The sequence below is a fragment of the Humulus lupulus genome, chromosome 9 (assembly GCF_963169125.1).
Source record: "Humulus lupulus chromosome 9, drHumLupu1.1, whole genome shotgun sequence".
NCBI lineage: Eukaryota > Viridiplantae > Streptophyta > Magnoliopsida > Rosales > Cannabaceae > Humulus > Humulus lupulus.
The window spans coordinates 120190246-120213977 of record NC_084801.1 but is presented as its reverse complement, the minus strand read 5'-3'; the positions used below and the strand labels follow the sequence as shown (position 1 = coordinate 120213977).

Here is a 23732-nt window from a genome sequence, read left to right as displayed (position 1 = left end):
ACAAATGACTGCTGAGTCTTAGTTAGCTGACTCGATTCTTACTTCATCCTCATCAATCATTGCAATCCTCTTTCCATCCTTAATGAGAGGTTCAACAGTCTAATTTCTGATCACCGAAAGATAGCTTACTCGTATTAAACTGATTCCAATGCTTTTTTGCCGAAGATTGATAGTCTCCACTTTCCATTTTATTCGCCCAGCTAGTAGAAGATGACCCAGCAATAATCGGTTCCCCTTCTTGAACAATCTCATTCTCAGTCATTCCCAAATCTGGCTCCGTTCGTGTTTTATCCTGAACCTGAGTATCACCATCGCTGATTTCCTCTTCCCGCACATCTTCTGTTGGAGCTTTCAAACTTTGGATTGAAGGCAGACCATGATCATCAGCTCTTGTCACTGGTTTCCTCCCAGATTTCTTCTTCTGGAAGGCAGACCATGATCACCATGCTTGTTTATTATTGATAGAAGATAAATGTTATTATAATTTCTTATGTAGTTACATAACCATACTATTTGTACACATGTGACACTTATATATAATGTATTTATAATGTTTGTTATTTTTAATATGAACATATATTTATATAAGTTAGATTAAGTAATAAAAAATAAAATATTTTTTAAAATATAAATGATAATTTTTTTAATAAAAATTAAGATGATGTATTATATATTATTATAATAATGATATTTTATTATATTTGATTTTATATTAATTTAATTATTAAATATTTATTCTACTAAAATTTTATAAAAAATAGGTTTATATATTATATATTATTAATAATATTTTAATTTATATTAATATAATTATTAAATATTTATTCGAAATTTTTAATTAATTTTAAAAGTATATTTTGTTAAATAGTTGTGATATTATGTTAAAGGTAATAAAAAAATTGTTAAAATAAAAAAATAATAATCAAATACCTATTTTTTATATAGAATAGGTATATGGGTTATTAAATAATATTTTTAAGTTGTTTCTTGTTTTTAACTCATAACATGAATTTAATGAAACAATATATTATTATTATTATTTAATTTCAGACAAAGAGAGATGGATAATTGGGGAACACAAGCACAGGGAAGCATGCACTGTACAAAAGCACTTAATTTTTTTATTTTTAGACTTAAAAAAATGAGTTAAAGAGAGCAAATCCAGAAGGAGATTCATTTCACACCTCAAATCTCTCACCCTTTTATATTTTATTAAATTATTGTAATTCTCTATTATTGACCCATAAAATAAGGATTAAGGATTTGGTCATGAAATTGGGTTTGATTATCAAGAAGTTTTAATGTTAAATAAAGCTAATAAAGTAACAAATATTCTAATTCTGAAAATGCACCTGGGATCTCATGCTTTGATTTGATATGCTTTACACACCATGCCACATACTTTGGAGACATTTTAATAAAGTTTTATTTATTTATTTTTAGTTGATTAATTAATTAATTAATAGTACTAAAAGCCACCAAGGCATGTGCCTAGCTACAAATCCAACCAACCACCTTAGAGACTGATTTTTCTGAAAAGAAATTTGGAACTGCCCACTCCAATTCTAACATGTGTTGTTGTCTACTCTACTAATATCATATTTAAAAATATAAATTATTACAAGAAAAAGAACTCCAATATAAATTTTTAATAATTTCAGAAAAATAAATTATTCTCATTCAATTCATGATCATATTATTTGAAAAAAAAAATTATACTTGAATTTATTTGTATTTTTTTTAAAGTATAATCAACTTGTTATTTTTTTGTTGTTTTGTATTCTATATCTATATTTTGTGTGGATTATGAATTTTCTTTTCTCCAAATTCTTAAGTTCTAGTATTGATCATTATTTCTTTATTTCGAGGATAATAATATGATGATGTTTAGGCTTGTAGATAGTTTTGGGCTTCGGTTGAGAGTTGATTCCAAACTAGATAATGAAAGCCCAATAGTACGAGTCATCTCCACACACTAACAGTTTTTGGGTATTTATCATTATTATTTTTTTTTTGAGAAAATTACATTTTATAGGAGATTTTTAATAGATTGTACAAAAATTTTAATCTATGGCTTGTTTTAAGAATTTTTACTTTTATGAGTTTATTTTCTCATATTTTTGTATAAAAGTTGGTTTATGTCATAATTTTACTCTTAATCAAGTTTTATTAATTTGGAAGGGTATGTTTGTAATTTGATTATTATTTTTTAGCTTATTTGTATTTTTATATTATTTTTACATTACTAATTTTATATTAAATTTTTCTTTGGTTGTTTTGTAATCTTTTTTTGTAATATGAATTGTATTTACTATTTTTTTATTTATTATAAACATTTTTTCTTTTTTTTTATATTGTATTTTTTTTTCAAATCGTGGGTATGGTAATCAGTTACATGATTGATCTTTGACAATTATGTAACAATAAAATCTTAGAGCTAGAGTAAATAACATATACCAGGAGGGGTAACCAGTTACCCTGAGAGGAGTAACCTTCTGCCATAAGAGGGCTGACAGGTTACTCATATTAAATATAAAAAAGAGTAAATGGTGGCTAAAATACCCAATATTTTCAAAATGTTACACTTTTATACCCAATCTTTTTTTTAGCGGTAAATATACTCATTTCTTCAAAATGTTACATTTTTATACCCAAACTTTTTATTGACGGTAAATATACCTAATGTTTTTAAAATGTTGCACTTTTATACCTATTTTTTAAAATTATTTTGAGAAATAATAAGAAAGTGAATGGAAAATATAATATTTTAGTTATTTTTAAAATTTTAAATTATTTTCACTTTCAAAATAATAAAAAAAAATTAAGACTAGTAAAATTAATCAAAATAATTAAAATTTATATTTTTTCTTTACTTTTTTTAAAAAAAAAAAGCTTAAATTTTAAATTGATGAAAATATATAAGTTTTTAATTATTTTAAATCATTTTTATTAATTTTAATAAAACATTTATTAATGTTTAATTAAAAATAGTTATTTTGAGAAAGAATAAAAAAGAAAAAATAATTAAAATCCTATATTTTTATTTCACTTTCTTATTATTTATCAAAATAAAAAAAAAAAATAGGTATAAAAGTGCAACATTTTAAAAACATTGAGTATATTTACCACCAAAAAAAAGTTTGGATAGAAAAGTGCAACATTTTGAAGACATTGAATATATTTACCGTAAAAAATAAAGATTAGGCATAAAAATGCAACATTTTGAAAATATTGGGTATTTTAGCAGCCATTTACTCTAAAAAACATCAAATTTGAAGGAAAAAGTTATAGAACACTTCATTAAAAAAAAAAAAAGTAACTATGATTTTAGTAGCATAGGTAACCAGTTACCATATGATTTTTTTTTACTTCAGATGTTTCCATCAGGGTAACCAGGTACTCATTTACGTTTTCATATCAGTTTTTTTTTTCTTTTTCTTTTTCTTTTTTTCAAATTTGAATGTTTATATCAGTGTAACTAGTTACCCATTTATGTTTTTTATATCTATTTTTTTTCTTTCCAAATTTTGATATTCCTATTAGGATTACTGGTTATCCATTCAAGTTTTCATATCTATTTTTTTTCCAAATTTGGATGTTCCCACTAGGTAACTAGTTACCCATTCACATTTTCATCAGATTATTTTTCTTCGATTTGAATGTTTCCATCAGGGTAACTAATTACCCATTCACGTTTTCATATCTATATTTTTCTTTCCGAATTTGGATGTTTCTATCAAGGTTACTAGTTACCAATTCAAGTTTTCATATATTTTTTTCCAGATTTAGATGTTGCTACTATGATAACTGGTTACCCATTCACATTTTCATATAATTTTTTTTCTAGATTTGAATGTTCCTATCAGGGTAACTGGTTACCCATTCATGTTTTCATAATGTTATTAGTTCTATTTCCAAATTTAGGTGTCCCTATAAGAGTTACAGTAAAAAAAAAATGCTGAAAAAATTGATTTGATATCTTTTTTACATAAAGTGGAAAAAACTATTAAAAAATTTACAATAATAAAAGATAATAAATAAAAAAAATAGTAAAATAATTATGTAATGTTAAAATATATGTGTGAAAAAAATGAAAAAAAAAATGGAATGAGAAAAAAATAAGTAAAAAAATGAAAAAAAAAATATGAAGAAAAAAAACAAAACGAAAGAAATGATGAAGGAAAAAAACAGATGAATGAATAAAAATGAAAAAAAAAAAATAATGGAAAAATGGAAAGAAAAAAAAAAGATGAATGAAAAAATTGGTAAAAGAAAATGGAAAATATGGAAGAAGAAAAAAAAAGCTCATATGTGTGAAAAAAGAAAAAAAAAATAGAAGAAGAAAAAAATAAATACAAAAATAAAGAAAAATAGAAGGACAAAAATGAAAAAAAAAATACAAATGAAAGAAAAAAAAATAGATAAATGAATAAAAATGAAAAGAAGTAGAAGAAGAAGAATAAAAAAATAGAAAGAAAAAAAACGATGAAGGAAAAAACTGGTAGAAAAAGAAAAAATGAAAGATAAAAAAGAATTTTACACAAAGTGCCAAAATTGACACATTTGTTGCATTTATACTACCGCACGACCGTTTTTTCTTTTTTACTGTTGCAATTTAACTTTAATACTGTTATATAAGTTTACATATTTACACAAATGCTATTTATATGGTACCGCTTACCTTATCGCCTTTTTAAACATTTTAATTTTAATTTATTTTTTACTTCCTTACACTCTCTTTCTACTTTTTTCCACGATCACATCACATGTCTTATCCTTTTTTTACACTTTCTTACACTCTATTTTTCACTCATTTGCATGATAACTTAGTAAAATTTTTTAATATACTAACATAAGTTACTATCTCAAATATATGACAATTTCAAATTTTTAGACAAAAATACCCAAAACATTCAAATAATTCTTTTCACTCTCAATCTGAACTCTCTCTCTCTCTCTAACATCTCTTATTCTCTCACTCTCTCTATCATTGTAATCTTGTAGATCTCGAAAAAATACCAAAATTAAAAAAAAAATCATTTGAAACTGACATTTGAGTGAAAAAATATGTGTTGACCACGATTTTGGCCAACGACGAATAGACGTCAAAACTACAATGAACCTTCAAGAGAAAAATACGACACAGATAATTTTATAGTGGTTCAGCCCCAATTTATTGGTAATAACGTAATCCACTTGGAGTTGTGATATATATCCTACACTTAAGATCAGATGAACTTGAGCCAACTGAGTTTCTTAAGTGTAAGTAGAAAAATACATAATTTCTCTCTCTAAACTCTCTTAGAAAATCCCCCAAGAATACCCCAAATAACAGTCCCAAAGTCTCCAAGCTAGAGAGTTTTTCTCAGTCACAAAAGATCAGATCCCCCAAAATGATTCCATGAGCCATTTATTTATAGGCTCATGGATCGTACATAAATATCTCCATTTTACCAGGTCTTTGGTTCTTCCAATAGACTTTAATTAATACAATATAAATAAATCTAATATTACAAAATTATGGCTATTATTCCGGGATATCTAAGAGATTCCCGCGCAGGTATGACCGATTCTTGTTGATGCCGTTACTGGGATCTTTTGCGTAGCCCTGCTCTGTTTAGTCGGTCCACATCACACCCAGGAGGAAAACTGAAGGGCCAAAGCACTCCACCGATCGGCCAAACCCTCACTGGTCGGGCACCCAGGAGGAAAACTGAAGGGCCAAAGCACTCCACCGATCGGCCAAACCCTCACTGGTCGGCCAAGACAAGTGACTGGTCGGACAAGCACCTGACTGGTCGGACAAGCACATGACTAGTCAGACAAGCACCTGACTGGTCTAACATGACACATCTCTGGTCTAACATGGCACATCTCTGGTTTAGCGTGACACTTCTCTAGTCTAACATGGCACATCTCTGGTCTAGCATGACACTTGACTGCTTAGTCAAAAATCTTCACCGGTTGGACAGAAATTCTATCAGATCGGTCAGATCACTTTATCACAACTCCGAAGAGCCAACACATTTATTAACTATTAATATGTCATTTACTGACCATGCATTGACACTTGTCACTTCTGATTGCCACATCATCGACTGAAATTTTGGGGATAACAATATGAACCTCCAAATTTTTAGTCAAATTTCAGTGCAGAGCATCAAAATTGCATCGAAAAAGCATTGTTTTGGTCAAAAATCAAGTTTTCATGATTGCATCGCAACAACATCGAAAAACCATCGAGTTTGCATCGAAACAACATCGTTTTGGCCAAAAAACAAGTTTTCATGATTGCATCGCAAGAGCATCGAAACACCATCGATTTTGCATCGAAATTGCATCGAAACATCATAAAACAATATCTAAATTGCATCAAAATGATGTCTTTTCGATGCAAAATCGATGGAATTTCGATGCAATCATGAAACTTTATTTTTTTTTAGCAAAAACGATGATTTTTCAATGCAAAATCGATACAATTTCGATGCAAAATTGATGGTGTTTCGATGCTCTCTCGATATAATCATGAAAACTTTTTTTTTTTTTGCCAAAACGATACTTTTTCGATGCAATTTCGATGCAAAATCGATGGTGTTTCGATGCTCTTGCGATGCAATCATGAAAACTTATTTTGTGGCCAAAACGATGCTTTTTTTTTATGCAAAATCGATGGTGTTTCGATGTTGATGCGATGCAATCATGAAAACTTGATTTTTGACCAAAACGATGCTTTTTCGATGGTTTTTCGATGCTCTTGCGATGCAATCATGAAAACTTGTTTTTTTTTTTTGCTAAAACGATACTTTTTCTATGCAATTTCGATGCTCTGCATTGAAATTTGACGAAAATTTTGGAAGTTCATATTTTGTCATTCAAATATCTATTTTAGATTTTTTTTTTAAAATTTTGGTAATTTTTCGAGATCTACAAAATTAGAATGAGAGAGAGAGTGAGAGAATGAGAGATGTTAGAGAGAGAGAGAGAGAGTTTGAAATGAGAGAGAAAATTAGTGTTTAAATTTTAGGGGTATTTTTGTTTAAAAAATTGAAATTGTCATATATTTGAGATAGTAACTTATGTTGGCATAATAAAAAATTTCTCTAAATTATCATGCATATAATATGAAATTTCCCTTTTTAAAACGCTCTTTTTCCACTCTTTCTCTTTTTATTATTTTTTTTCTTCTTATTTTGTTTCTTTTCACCATCGCACATTACCCGACTCATTATCATGCATATAACATGACACTAAATTATCATGCATATAACATGAAATTTCTTTTTTTTTTTAAAACACTTTTTTTCCACTCTTTCTCTTTTTATTGTTTTTTTTTCTTCTTATTTTGTTTCTTCTAACCATCACACATTATCCGACTTTCTTTTTATTTTTTTGTTTTTGTTTTTTTACCCATGTACCCAACCTTCATTTTTATTTGTTCTTCTTCTACATTTTCTTTTACTGTTAGTACTTAAAGAAGGTCTTCACTTTCTGACCTTCTCCATTTCCAAATACAGTTCCAAAAATTGTTGTGGCTAAAAAATCTCTTGTTTTGAAAAGGTTAAGTAGATTTAGAGGCGATCCCTCTATTAAAAAAGAACATGAAATCCCTCAAAGTTTAAGAAACAAGCTAATCACTATGGTGGTATTTGTTTTGAGTAGTTAAGTGACCTTGGAAAGTGTAGAGGGGCTTAAGATGAAGATAATATTAAACTCAAGTGTATAAAATGGTTCATTTTCCCCTTAAAATACATATGAGGCCCACAAAAATTATTAACCTTACCCCCTAAAAATTTGAATCAAACATGGAAAGTGTTTTAGATTCTCATTCCCACCTTCACTTTACCCTATACTAAACACCCCCTATGGGTTTTGAATTGTAGATTGTTTCTTTAACTCACTCTTCTTACTTCTCTCCATCTCTCTCTTTGGACTTTCTATCTCTAGTAGAGTTTGAGCTAATCAGCAAGATTTTTGTGGGTATTATTCTATCTTTGTTGTTTGCATATGTGTGAAAGACTATAAAATATGTATATTTTAAATAAATAAATAAATGGGGTTTGATTCTACTACACAAAGGGAAGAAGAAAGTATATTTTTTAATTCTATATATTTTTTTATTGTGAGGAAAATGCACTACATTGGGTTACATACCATTTTGATTATTGATTTTTTTTTCATGCCTAATTTTTTAAATTTGTAATGTTGAATGATATATTTTTAGCATCTGTTCTGTTGTTTTTCAATTTCTGTTGTGTTGTTTGTTAGTTGTCGTACTATTGTTGTTTTCCAAATTATTTTTGTGTTGTTCATTGTTGTTTTATTTTTATATTTTAATATTGTCAATTGTTATTTTATTTTAATTTTTTGTTGTTTTAATGTTTATGTGTGTTACTTTTTGTGGTTAAAGAAGATAATGAGTTTGTGGTTGAATTAACAATTGTTATTTATTAGTTTTTGGTTCATTGTTGCTCAATATATTTTTGTTAATGATTTGCTTTAATGTTGTAATCAGGTGGCGATTATATTGATGTTCAAGTCACATGTTGCTTTTATCTCTATTTTTATTCCAATTTTTTTGTTTCTTACACTCTCTCAACTTATTTTCCTACCACACTCTGTCTCCATTTGTTTTTTTAGCCGATCACATGTTACCCTCCATTATTATTATTATTATTATAAAATTCATTTTTGAGACACTTGGAAGTTAGAGCACCACACACTTATTATTATTATTATATGTGTAGAAATGGTTAATAACTAGAAGTGATAGGATAATGTACCTATTTATTCTTTCTACAACTTTTAATCATTTTTGTCATTTCTTTTCTTGCACGTTGCCCAATACCCCATACTTGTTTCACTTTCTATTTATTTTCTCTATTTCCCTCTTTTTTTTTCCAATGCGATACACTGGCCATTTATCTTTTTCTTTTTTTTTTCAAGCCCAACACCTCTCTCTCCATCTCTTTCTATATTCCTTCTTCATCTTCTTCTTCAAATATTTATGACAACTTTGACTTCTTGTTGTTTTGGTGTTGCTCTTGCGTTGACTATACATTTTTTTGGATTAGACCATTGTTGTTATGGTGTTAATCTGAGATCGACCTTGTGTTGTTTTTCATATTCATTTGTTTTGTGTATCATGCATGTTATTGTGTTACTATTGACTATCTAGAGGTGAAAAATAGATTGGTTGATGGTGTTGCCTTATTTTCAGTGGCAGATAGCATTATTTCACTTGATACTATAGTTGAATAGCCGTTGTTTCTGGGTTGCAGTGTAGTTGCTTAGAAATTCTTCATTTGCTTTGTTTTAAATTCTTCACTTGCTTCGAAATCATCATAATTATTTTTGATCATCCAGTGTCCATTGTTTTGTACCAAAATCGGTATTGAATTTCATTATCTGAAAGGTAAATAATCTAAGTTTTTTTATTAAAATTTATTACAATGTTTTCAGTGACAATTATACATTTTATGTCACATGTTCAGTGATACAAACACAAAAACAACTTGAAAACAACACCACATAAACAAGATAAATATAAATTTCAAAATAATATTTCTATGTTCACTATATTTTCTATCTTACCTTGTTTATTTGAAGATGTTTTCTGATTTTTTTTCCTCCATCTTTGATTAGTGCTCAAAAATGCAAATTAATTAGTTTTAAAGTGTAAAATAAATTAAGTTTTAATTAATATTTTCATGAATTTATTGTAATATATTTTATAATTGAAAATATTAATTTTAATTTAATTTATGTTTAATTTTCAGGAAATAAATTGCATTTGGACACTAATAAAAATGGAGAATAGAGAAATAATTAAATCTGAAAAAAAAGAGAATAGAAAGTGGCATTTTTCTTAAGAGAAAATAGCCCAATCTGAAGAAGCCTAGGCCCGTTGGCCCAAGCTCAGCCTTTTTCCTCTCCTAGCGCCACTTGGTGCGCTCAAGGCTCGCCATGCGTCCGCCTGCCAGCCACCTGGCGGCCTCTCCACGCGCCACCTGTCCGAATGCTCCAGCAGATTCTTCACGCATGCAGCCTTCCCAGCTCCTCCTTTCCACCTGCATTGACCCATATGCACATATATGCATATTTCCTCCATGTTAACGTGACCATTTGAAAGCCCAAATGCCCAAATGCATATGAAAGCCCAACACATGAAGCTCCTTCAGCAAGCTCCCAGGCCCATTTGAAGCAGCCTAATTCTTCAGCCAAGGCTGCCTACGTGGCACTCTCTCATTGGTTGAAAATGAGTCAAAACCCTCTTGTGTCACCAGCCATGTTTTGTGGGTATTGGGCTTTGTAAATTGCTATTTTGAGCTTTATAGATTATGTTTTTGGGGTATTTTAGAAAAAGAGCATTTTGACTATACACAAAAATAGCTAGGGTAATATTAATAATAAGATTTGATTTTTCAAAATCATATTTTATTATTAATATTTCAGATTTATTTTGTAAACCCCATTTTGTTGTTTAATTTCTTTTTAGTCATTTTCCTCATCTATAAATAGGGACACTTTCTTCACATTTGGTATGTAATTTTTAGAGTAGAGAAACTATAGCAAAATTTCCACTCACTTTTTTCTCATATTTTCTTCTTAGAATTTTGTGAGAATCATGAGCATAATGGCCTAATCTTCCTAGGAAGGTTAGGGATGATTCCATATGCAAGTAATGTTATTTTGCTACTTTGATTTACTATGTTCTTAATGTAATATATTTGAGTTATTTATATTCTTTCATCTCTATCTTTATTTTGCTATCTTTATTTACTTATGCTAATAGTATATAGGATTAGTCATGCTCTTTCTATGTGCTTCTAATTAGCAAAAGTAATATTGATACATAATTTTATGTCTAATCTTCTATTGCATTATTGCCCTTAGGTATTTTGTCATTTTTAGATTTTTCATAAGATTAACTTTGTGCTTTTAAAGTAAAGAACTTTATAACTCAAATGGACTTTTGTTAGAAAAGAATATGGACTTTAATGTTAGATTTTCCAAGTAAATGTTGGGATGTGAACTATTTACTTGTTTATTTTTGTAAATCAAGTAACCAAGTAACTAAGCAAGCATATGGATGATTCTTGAAACCTTTCATTTTCTCAAACTCTTGACTACATCCTACATTTATTTCACTTATCTCATTTCATCACTTTATCAAAAATACAATACTAAAATCTCAAATTTCTTTCCATTTACAATTTTATTTACTCCTTGTTACTAACTTTTTGTGTTATTTTCTACTAACCTTTTGATTTTAGGTTACCTCCTTGTGGATCGACCGCCCGATCTTACTACAACTACCGCTTCGTGTAGTCACATTTTGGGCGTTAAACAAATTTTGGCGCCGTTGCCGGGGAGGTAATTTTCAAAGGTTTAGTGAAATTTTTACAAAAATATTAGTAACTTTATTTGTGTTTGTGTTGGAATAAATATTGTGTTAATATAATTTTTATTTACTATTTTTTTAATTAATTAGATTATTATTATAAAAAAAACAAAAAGAAAAAAAAAACTACAATTTTTTTTTTTATATATATATTTTTCTTCTCTTCTACATTTTTTTTTTCGGTAACAAAAAAAAAAAATATATTTATATTCATATATATTTATACATATCTAAAAAAAAAAGCAAAAACTGAAAAAAAAAAACAAAAAAAATTATATATATATATATTTATTCTTATTCTTATTTCTATTTCTATTTCTTTTTTTTCTTTTCCATTTTTCTTCTCTTTTTGTTTTTTTTAAAAAAAACCATATATTTATATAATTTTTTTTTTAATTCTTACTCCATTTTTCTTTCTTAATTTCTATTCTATTTTTTTTTTAGTTTAATACATATTTGAAAAAAAAAATAGATTAAGCTTGCTATTTTCTCTTCAGTTTAATTTTCTTTTCTTATTTTATTTTGTTTTGTGTTTTTTTTATTATTTTGTTACTTAGTTTAGTTTTTTCTTTTCTTTTGCCTTAGTTTTCCTTAGAATTTAGGTTTTTCAAAAACAAAAAAAAACATAAAATTGCATAAAATTGTTCATAAAATTTCGATCATAAAACTCTTAGTATTGGGAACAATTGTGTAATATTACAAATGGTAGAAACCGATATTGTTCTGTCTAGAAAGATTGGTTGTTAAATAAGGTTTGTGATAGCGTTACCCTCCACACTTACCTGGGAACCTCGGGGAGTTCTGTCTAGGCAAGTGTGGGTCTAAAGCGGTACCTTGGCAACCTTCCCAATCGGCTTGGGAACATTTCGAGCATCTACATTTGCACTATTACATTGTTGAACTTATTACTATAAGAAAACCAAGCTTGTTCTGTCAAAATAAGCAATTTCACTCTGCTTAAAGGTTGTTTGGTCGAAAAGGTTGACTTGTGATCCACCATACTTACTCAGTAACCTCGGGGAGTTCTAGTAAGGCGTTGGAGATCACTTGAAAACCTCCAAATCTACCTGGGAACAAGTTTAACAAAAAAAAAAAAAAAAAAAGAAACATAAAATACATCTAATTCTGATTTCCGAGGGTGGATGAATCATCACGAAACTTCCAGTGGCACTTCTTTCAATTCATCTGCCACTCCTACCGGAACTCCTTCCACCAATCTTGCTTCTCCACAAACTTTCGCTGATAATAACCCATTCGCAATGGCTCGCAATGATGAAATCCAACCAAGAACTCTCAATGACTACCTCCATCCTACTCGCACTTCCACACCTTCATGCATTATCTTCCCTCCTAATATGCCCGCATTAGACTTTAAACCTGGCATGATTCAACTCTTGCCTACATTTCATGGAATGGAAAACGAAAGCCCATACGTGCATATCAAAGAATTCGAGGAGGTGGTAGCCACGTTCTATAACCGAGCCGACAATGCCGATGCTGTGCGACTGAAGTTCTTCCCTTTCTCCTTGAAGGACAAAGCCAAAAGTTGGTTGTACTCTTTAAGACCTAGGTCGATTGGAACATGGGAGGATATGACCAAATCTTTCTTTCTGGAACACTTCCCCAGCCATAAGACCAACAGTCTAAAACGACAGATTTCCACATTTTCCCAAAAAGACAATGAGACGTTCTATCAAGTCTGGGAAAGATTCAAAGATATGTTAAATCAGTGCCCGCACCATGGCTATGAGAACTGGCGCTTGGTCAGTTACTTCTATGAAGGCCTCACGAGTCATGAGCGCCAGTTTGTAGAAATGCTATGCAATGGTGAATTCCTCGAAAAAGAGCTAGACGATGCTCTTGAATATCTCGAAGAAACTGCAAAAAAGTCTCACACCTGGACTGGTCCAAGTGCTACTGACAGCACCAACCAACACAAACCATCTGGGATCTATCAACTTCGAGAAGAGGATAGTATTAAGGCCCAACTCGAAGCTTTGAAAAAGCAGTTTGAGGTCTTAATGACGAAAAATGGGCAAAAGTCGCACATGATCGCTCAAGCGGAACCGCAAGAACCTTTTTTTGTTTGTGGAGGGACGGAGCACTTAGCTAAGGACTGCTTAGCTTTGAATGAAATGAGGGGGGTTTATGAGGAGCAATGCAATGCCTTAGGGGCATATAACAAGACATTCTCCCATACGTACAACCCTGGTTGGAGAAACCACCCAAATTTCAGTTGGAGAGATTCCAACCAAGCTCAATCGTCTGGAGGCCAATGGAGAAATGAGCAACAATTTCAACCATCAAAGGCGTATTCTGCACCTCATTACAATGCTCAGCCACAACGAAATTCTCTCGAGAATACTCTTCATGCATTCATGGAGGAACAATCCAAATTGAATCGCCAAATGATGGAAGAAATCAAGGAAATGAAATGTCAATTCTCAAAATTGATTGAATCCTTGGCCATTCCGGAAAAAGGCAAACTTCCTTCCCAACCAAAATTCAATGTTCAAGGCCAACACATGGCCCAATCTTCAAACTCTAATGATCAAAATGTCAAGGAAGTAAATGCCATCACGACGAGAAGCGGTAAAACTCTGCAAGACCCACCCATAAAATCCAACACTCCCAGTTCTCCAAAAGTCATTTATGAAAATCCACCCCTCAATGCCACTCCAAAAATACCATTTCCCCAGGCTTTGAAACCTGTTGGGAAACTTCCTGCTAACCGAGCTGAACTCCTTGAGCACTTAACACAAGTGAAGATTAATCTTCCCCTGATTCACATCATAAAACAAGTGCCCGCTTATGCCAAAATCATCAAGGATCTTTGCACTGCAAAAAGGAAGCACCATGTCAAGAAGACTGCTTTCTTGACCGAGCAAGTGAGTGCGGTGATTGAACAAAAGGCACCGCCAAAATACAAAGATCCGGGATGTCCCACCATTTCTTGCCAAATTGGGACCCATGAAGTCAGCCAAGCCTTACTTGATCTTGGCGCGAGTGTAAATCTCATGCCTTACTCTGTATACTCGCAACTCGGTCTTGGAGAAATGAAGCCAACATCTGTTGTGCTACAACTTGCTGACCGCTCCACCAAAAAGCCTAGGGGTATTGTTGAGGATGTATTGGTTCAGATTGAAAAATTCTATTACCCCGTGGATTTTCTTATTCTTGATACCCAATCTGTGGTGAACATGGAGTCTAAAATTCCTATTATCCTCGGAAGACCATTCCTTGCTACAGCAAAAGCTTTGATTAATTTTCGGAATGGTCTAATGAAGATATCATTTGGAAACATGACTCTTGAAGTCAATATCTTCCACATCAGGAAACAAGCCCGAGAAGATGATGAATGCTATCAAACATTCATGATTGACTCTTTAATTCCCGAGGAGGTTCAATTGCACAACAACTTTGATAATCTTGATGAACTCCTCCTTCTGTTCGACAACGAAAGTCCAAGCTCTATTTAGTCTACTCTTGCAATATCAGATCGCATAGACTCACACCATAGAAGGACTCAGTTTTGGCAACCTCGCTTTGAAGAGCTACCTCGCGAGAGGACACAGCCGAAAACTTCAGCCGAAAACTTCAGCCGAAGAGGTTCCAACTGTTCAATTGACCCAACTTCCCGAGGGTTTGAAACATGCCATCTTGGGAGACGGTGAAACCTTTCCAGTTATCATCTCATCCAACCTTCAAAATTCTCAAGAATTGCAGTTACTCGAGCTACTACGGACGCATAAATCTGCGATAGGTTGGACGCTTGCTGATATCAAAGGTATTAGCCCTTTAATTTGCTCCCATCAAATCAATCTAGAGGACGAAGCCATCCCTCGAAGAGACCCTCAGCGGTGACTGAACCCCACGATGAAGGAAGTTGTAAAAAATGAAGTTTTGAAATTGCTAGACGCTGGTATTATTTACCCGGTAGCAGATAGCAAATGGGTCAGTCCTACTCAAGTCGTGCCCAAGAAATCTGGTGTCATCGTTATCCAAAACGAAAAAGGGGTCCTTGTCCCCACAAAAACGGTGACGGGATGGTGCATGTGCATCGATTATAGAAAATTAAATGCCGCCTCCCGCAAAGATCACTTTCCACTCCCATTTATTGATCAAATCCTTGAACGTGTAGCTGGTCATCCTTTCTATTGCTTTCTTGATGGCTATTCTGGCTATTATCAAATTGAGATTGCATTAGAGGATCAAGATAAGACCACTTTCACTTGTCCCTTTGGCACTTTTGCTTTCCGGCGTATGCCATTTGGCTTGTGTAATGCACTAGCTACTTTCCAAAGATGCATGATGAGCATCTTTAGTGACATGATCGAAAAATCAATGGAAGTATTCATGGATGACCTAACCATTTTTGGAAACTCCTTCGAGACATGTCTTCTTCATCTTGAAGCTGTTTTAAAACGATGCATCGAGAAGGGACTTGTCCTTAATTGGGAGAAATGCCACTTCATGGTATCTTCTGGCATAGTCTTAGGCCACATTGTTTCTGAAAAAGGAATTGAGGTTGATCAATCCAAAGTCGACCTTATCTCCAACCTGCCGACTCCTAAGACTGTCAAAGACGTTAGGTCATTTCTTGGTCATGCTGGTTTCTATAGGAGGTTCATACAAAATTTTTCAATGATTGCTCGTCCACTGAGCAACCTCCTAGCCAAAGATGTTACCTTTGAGTGGACACCTAAGTGTGAGGAATCATTCCGAGCGCTTGTCAATTCGCTCACTTCCGCTCCCATCATTCAGTCACCCGATTGGAGTCTTCCTTTCGAGATCATGTGTGACGCCAGCAACTTTGCTGTGGGAGCTGTGCTAAGACAACGAAGGGAGGGGAAACCCTTTGTTGTCTATTATGCAAGCCGAACTCTCAATAGTGCTCAAATGAACTATTCCACTACCGAAAAAGAGTTGCTTGCCGTTGTCTTTGCTCTTGACAAATTCTGCTCTTATTTGATTGGATCACCTATTACAATCTTCACAGATCACTCCGCCCTTAAGTATCTCCTTTCCAAAAAGGATGCTAAGGCGCGATTAATACGGTGGATCCTTCTCTTGCAAGAATTTGACATAACGATCAAAGACAAGAAAGGTGTTGAAAATGTCATCGCGGACCATTTGTCCCGACTTGAATTCAGCGATCCCGCTGACGGTCCACCTATTCATGATGATTTCCCTGATGAACAATTGCTTTCTGTTGCTAAGTTGCCCTGGTACGCTCACATTGTAAACTACTTAGTAACAGGTGAACTCCCATCCGAATGGAGTTCACAAGATAAACGCAAATTTCTGGTCGAGGTGCGCAATTTATTTTGGGATGACCCATACTTATTCAAGTATTGCCCCGACCAAATCATGCGAAGATGCATCCACGACGATGAGGTGTCTAGTGTGCTGAATTTTTGCCACAATGATGCTTGTGGTGGTCACTTCTCTGTGAAGAAAATCGCTGCAAAAATCTTGCAATGCGGCCTTTACTGGCCTACCTTGTTCAAAGACACCAATGATTTCTGTCGTTCTTGTGTAAGGTGCCAAAAGTTAGGATCCTTATCCCGTCGGCACATGATGCCCTTGAACCCAATTCTTGTTATCGAAATATTTGATTGTTGGGGGATAGACTTTATGGGACCGTTTCCACCTTCTTTTGGCTACCTTTACATTCTTCTCGCTGTGGATTATGTTTCCAAATGGGTCGAGGCTGTACCATGTCGAACCAATGATAATGCTACAGTTGTCAAATTCTTGAAAGAAAATGTGTTATCAAGGTTCGGTACCCCTCGCGCTATCATCAGTGATCAAGGCACTCATTTTTGCAACTGATCCTTTGAGACTCTTATGCGCAAGTACGCTATACTTCATAAAGTTGCAAATGCCTATCATCTACAGACCAATGGTCAAGCCGAGTTAGCCAATAGGGAGATAAAACACATTCTGGAAAAGACGGTAAATCCCGACCGCAAAGATTGGTCTACATGACTTCTAGACGCTCTTTGGGCATACCGCACTGCTTTCAAGTCCCCTCTTGGGATGTCTCCCTATCGGCTTGTCTTTGGAAAAGCCTGTCATTTACCTGTTGAGCGCGAGCATAAAGCATACTGGGCTATCAAAGCCCTAAACTTTGATCTGAATGCTGCAGGTATCAATCGCAAACTCCAGTTGTTCGAAATTGAGGAGTTGAGAAACGATGCATATGACAATTCCAGGATTTATAAGGAAAAATTGAAAATCGCTCACGACAAACAAATCTTGCGCAAACACTTTGAGCCAAATCAAAAAGTGCATCTGTACGACTCTCGTTTGCACTTGCATCCCGGTAAACTGCGATCGCGATGGACTGGTCCATTTGTAGTAAAGCAAGTATTCCCCAACGGTTCGGTGGAGGTCGAGGATCCAACCGATGGGAGAAATTTTCGCGTCAATGGCCAAAGGCTGAAGCATTACATTGAGAGTGTGAGTCATGTTGAAGAGGTCCTTCTTAAGGACCCAATCTATACACTCTGAAGTTCTGAACGGTTTGTTGTTGTTCTTTTTATTTTTCATTATCTTTATTTTTCTGTCTTTCTTTTAATTTTGTATGCTTTTCATTTTTGTATTTTGTTTTGGGGTATTGTTACCAGGCTATTTTCGCTCTCGCCTTATGGACATGGTCATCATCCAGGTGTTCTCTTACCTTATCTTTTTCATTGCTTATTCATTTTGACATTGAGGACACTGTCTGATTTTTGGTTGGGGGTGGTGAGCATGCGTTGGCCTTCATTTGGAAAATCTTATTGTTACGTCATTAGCATTCATTTGGAAAACATTATTGTCTTGTTGAATTTTTAAGTCAAATTTTCTCAAAATTATCCAAGCATGAGTAGAATTTGTTGGTTTGAGTCAGTTCTTACTATGTTTAGCTATTAAGAACTGATTTTCAGAGTTCTTTTGTGCACTTTCCAAACATATGATAAATAAATTGGTTGTTAACACAAATAGTTGAGAGATATTTCAAGTTTAAAGTTTTTCATTTCTTGGTGAGTTGTGAGAGTTGAGAAAACAACTTTTTGAACTTTTATTGATCATTTGAGTTGGTAAAGTCACATTTTTGGAATTTAAAATATGACATTTACTAGAGGGGTATTTTTCACTTAAGAAAAGTCTTTGTAATAAATTTGTGTTCTATTTATTGTATTTGTAATTTCCTTTTTATTTTTGTGTTGTCTCTTGTCAAAAAAAAAAAAAAAAAAAAAAGAAGAAATTAAAAAAAAAAAAGAAAAAAAACAAAAGAAAAAGAAAAAAAATAGATAAAAAAAAAAGAGAACAAGAGCAACACTTCCTTCTATTATTGTGTAATTGTATTTAAAAAAAAATTAATTATCATTATAGTTCATTGTCTTATTTATCATTTCTAATTAGTTGTCATTTTGTTCTTGGAGTTTTCTCATGTAAATCCCAAAGGTTGTTTGTCATTTGAATTCTAATAAGTTGATTTGCCTATCTTGTGATCAATATTTGTTCAAATTGCTTGTCCTAAAAAGTTTATATTTTCTCAATTGAGCGTAAACTGTTACATTTCCAACTCCAAGAGTGTGATCCCTCCCATAAAAACACTTTCAATGCCCGTGAGGAATTTGGAGTTGAGATCTTTATACTTTTGAGATTTTTCGATACTATTTGTGTTATGACTTATGATAAAAAGAATATGGTTTGGTGCACACACACACAACTCTGAAATCGCAACTATAGTAGCTTAGATAGTAATTTCTGACTTCTTACTGATAATTTGAAAATGCTTGGATGATTTTGCTTGGTTTGACTTGATTATTCAACTTGACAATTTTCTTTTTCGCTTGAATTGCTAGGGACTAGCAATAAGCTAGTTGGGGGTTGTGATTAGTGCTCAAAAATGCAAATTAATTAGTTTTAAAGTGTAAAATAAATTAAGTTTTAATTAATATTTTCATGAATTTATTGTAATATATTTTATAATTGAAAATATTAATTTTAATTTAATTTATGTTTAATTTTCAGGAAATAAATTGCATTTGGACACTAATAAAAATGGAGAATAGAGAAATAATTAAATCTGAAAAAAAGAGAATAGAAAGTGGCATTTTTCTTAAGAGAAAATAGCCCAATCTGAAGAAGCCCAGGCCCGTTGGCCCAAGCTCAGCCTTTTTCCTCTCCTAGTGCCACTTGGCGCGCTCAAGGCTCACCACGCGTCCGCCTGCCAGCCACCTGGCGGCCTCTCCACGCGCCACCTGTCCGAATGCTCCAGCAGATTCTTCACGCATGAAGCCTTCCCAGCTCCTCCTTTCCACCTGCATTGACCCATATGCACATATATGCATATTTCCTCCATGTTAACGTGACCATTTGAAAGCCCAAATGCCCAAATGCATATGAAAGCCCAACACATGAAGCTCCTTCAGCAAGCTCCCAGGCCCATTTGAAGCAGCCTAATTCTTCAGCCAAGGCTGCCTACGTGGCACTCTCTCATTGGTTGAAAATGAGTCAAAACCCTCTTGTGTCACCAGCCATGTTTTGTGGGTATTGGGCTTTGTAAATTGCTATTTTGAGCTTTATAGATTATGTTTTTGTGGTATTTTAGAAAAATAGCATTTTGACTATACACAAAAATAGCTAGGGCAATATTAATAATAAGATTTGATTTTTCAAAATCATATTTTATTATTAATATTTCAGATTTATTTTGTAAACCCCATTTTTTTTGTTTAATTTCTTTTTAGTCATTTTCCCCATCTATAAATAGGGACACTTTCTTCACATTTGGTATGTAATTTTTAGAGTAGAGAAACTATAGCAAAATTTCCACTCACTTTCTTCTCATATTTTCTTCTTAGAATTTTGTGAGAATCATGAGCATAATGGCCTAATCTTCCTAGGAAGGTTAGGGATGATTCCACATGCAAGTGATGTTATTTTGCTACTTTGATTTACTATGTTCTTAATGTAATATATTTGAGTTATTTATGTTCTTTCATCTCTATCTTTATTTTGCTATCTTTATTTACTTATGCTAATAGTATATAGGATTAGTCATGCTCTTTCTATGTGCTTCTAATTAGCAAAAGTAATATTGATACATAATTTTATGTCTAATCTTCTATTGCATTATTGCCCTTGGGTATTTTGTCATTTTTAGATTTTTCATAAGATTAACTTTGTGCTTTTAAAGTAAAGAACTTTATAACTCAAATGGACTTTTGTTAGAAAAGAATATGGACTTTAATGTTAGATTTTCCAAGTAAATGTTGGGATGTGAACTATTTACTTGTGTATTTTTGTAAATCAAGTAACCAAGTAACTAAGCAAAGCATATGGATGATTCTTGAAACCTTTCATTTTCTCAAACTCTTGATTACATCCTACATTTATTTCACTTATCTCATTTCATCACTTTATCAAAAATACAATACCAAAATCTCAAACTTCTTTCCATTTACAATTTTATTTACTCCTTGTTACTAACTTTTTGTGTTATTTTCTACTAACCTTTTGATTTTAGGTTACCTCCTTGTGGATCGACCGCCCGATCTTACTACAACTACCGCTTCGTGTAGTCACATTTTGGGCGTTAAACAATCTTTGCTTCTAATCTTATTGGAAGTGGTCTTTTGGTTGAATTTTCGTTGATAGGTTGATGGTGACTGAAGATGGTGATTTTTGGTTGTTGATTACTAGTGATTTCCAAGTTGTTGGTTGATTTCGTGTTGCTATTCGTCGACATTTATGATGATTTGAATAACATGTTGTCGTTTGGGAGTTTTCTTACTCGTTTCTTTTTCTTCCAATTTTTCCTGAAATTGAATGTTATTTTTTTATTTTTGGATCCAAATCTTGCTGTTGTTGTTGTGAGATGGAGATCGTCGGCACCTATGGTGCTTTTTTGTTGCTCCGAGATCAATGTTGTGGGTGATATGGGAAGGAGAAGCTTCCTCCGTCTGCGAGAGAATGACGAGGAACAAACCGTATTTTTGTTGAAAAAAGACTTGCACCGTATAAATTTTTGTTTCTCCATGTAACAATATTTTTGTTATTTTTTGCCAATATATGAGTATATGAGAAAAAAAATCCAAGAAAAAATAAGTAAGGAAAAAAAGAAAGAAAAAAAAACTGAAAAACTAATTAAAAAATTAAGGAAAAAATAAAATATTGAAAAAAAATTACCTTCAAAATAAAAACAAAACATAACTATGATAAAAAATGTGGCATAGTTATATATTTTTTCAAATTTATGGGAAAGAAAATCCCATAAATATGAACTTCCAAATTAAAAAGCCATAAAAAAATTAGAATAATTAAATGTCCATATTTTTGTAAAACAACTTTAAAAATCCCATAAATATGAAAAGATCTCTATTTTTTATCTTGAGTTTCGTTTTCATTTACATATGAGGAAATTTTTTTTATTGAAACTGCAAAGGGAATACATTAGAGATTAGTGGAGCGATCTCTTCCATCTAAAAAATTCATTGTCTAATCTAAGACCATGCTTAGCTAGACCATGGACTGCTTTATTAACAAGTCGACCAACATAGAATAAAAATTGTATATCCTAGTTTCAGCACGAGTCTTTTACGCAGCTCGTGTACATCTGGCAAATAAAGACAGCAGAAATAGCCAAGGAGTCCATGTATTCTCCATGAAGACAGCACGGTTCCCGTGCTTCTGGCACGAGCTAGGATACATAAATTCATGAGCTCGAGACTTATGAACAGTATAAGGCGTGGCCTCCCGGGTGCTAGCTTGACGGGATATTTAGCTCGTGATAGGGTGAAGATATGGCATGTTCACGGTCTCTTGGAAATCTGGACACGTAATATAGTCGTGCATGGTCAGATATGGGATGTCCGACGATCTCTGAAGATTTGGATACATTATACACGTTGTTCGATTGTGAATGGTCAGACATGGCATGACCGCGGATCCTTGAGGATCCAGGATCAGTTTCATTCCATGATCAGACCATGCCTTAGGATAAATTAGAATATTTATAATACATGTAAGATATATGAAAAGGTGTGATTGAGTCACATGAGACCCCAAAAAACCTGTCCAAAGGATTGCCTCTATAAATACTGAGATACTGGACAGGAAGAAAGGGGAGGTTTTTGGGTAATACAAAAACTCTGTCAAAATTTAGAGAGAAAAACAGTAGTAATATAGACTCGTGGACTATGTGGATTTTAACCACCGAACCACGTAAAAAGACAAGTGTTCTTGAGAGTTCATTTTTGGTCTCTTGAATATCATTTTATTATCACGGTTTGTCATTAAGCACTAATTCATCCCAGCTATTTTCATAATTCATTGTTGGCGAAAAACTGCGTCAACAGTTTGGTGCTTTCATTGAGAGCTGGAGATTAGTGCTTTCATCAAAATCCCAATCAAGGTTCATCATGGTGGTCACTCGATCGAGGCACGACAATGAAATGGATTAGCCTGGTGGGCAGGCGGTTCACCATGCTGCTGTTTCCAATGAGCATAGCCCTGAAATCCAGCAACGATTGGGAAAGCAACCGATGGGCCACGGTGATGCTGGAAGTTCGGCGTCATTGCCGCCGAATTCGAACCCAGATCACTTGACTGCGGTAGAACTGGAAAACATGCAGTTAAGAAGCCATTTGGCCAAAGAAAACAAGCAAATCGGGGAGCTTTTGGCTCGGCTACCCCCTCTTGCAACCAAGGTCAATGTCGGAAATAGGCAAGGTGGGTCTTATAAGTCCCACAGGAATGGCCGATCCAAACCAAGTCGATCGGGCAGAACTTCTACCCCATGTTTTGTGCCCATGGCACGAGATCACCAAGATGCTCGGCCTAATGGCCCTCCCAGGTGTCATCGACAAGTCAGCCGGTTGGTTAGGACCTCGACCCCAAGTTCAGTACCACTATCATATGTGCATGGAAACACCCATGGCAACCCACGGGGAAGGTCCGGGGATAGCTCACAAAGACAGCATGTTCCAGCCAACCCTCCTGCGTCACGATCGGATCGCTAGATGCAGAGAGTTAGAATTGGTGGAGCAGAACGACCGCGGGATAATTTGGTTCGTCCTGATGGGATAAGAATTGGCTCGCCAATTAGGCATCCCCCATCACCCATAAGACATCCAACACTGCCTCATTCTGCGCAAAATGTCATACTTATGGGGATAGAAGGAGAAATCCTCCTCCCGCTGCCCCTACTTATGCCCCGCAGACACGTGTCAATATCCCAGATCCTCATCCTCAAACGTGAGCACTGAGCTTTGCTAATGGGAGTTATTGGACTGAGGGCCGTCGAAGTGGCTGGTCCGATACAGATTTGAGAAAT

General features: G+C 33.5%; 1 non-coding gene across 1 annotated transcript; it reads right to left on the bottom strand.

Annotated features, from left to right (window-relative positions):
• Positions 1 to 13041: 13041 nt before the first annotated feature.
• Positions 13042 to 13148, bottom strand: LOC133802904 (small nucleolar RNA R71). Its single transcript, XR_009877649.1, has one exon. It is a non-coding gene; the product is annotated as a small nucleolar RNA R71 (small nucleolar RNA).
• Between the last annotated feature and the right edge of the window lie 10584 nt (positions 13149 to 23732).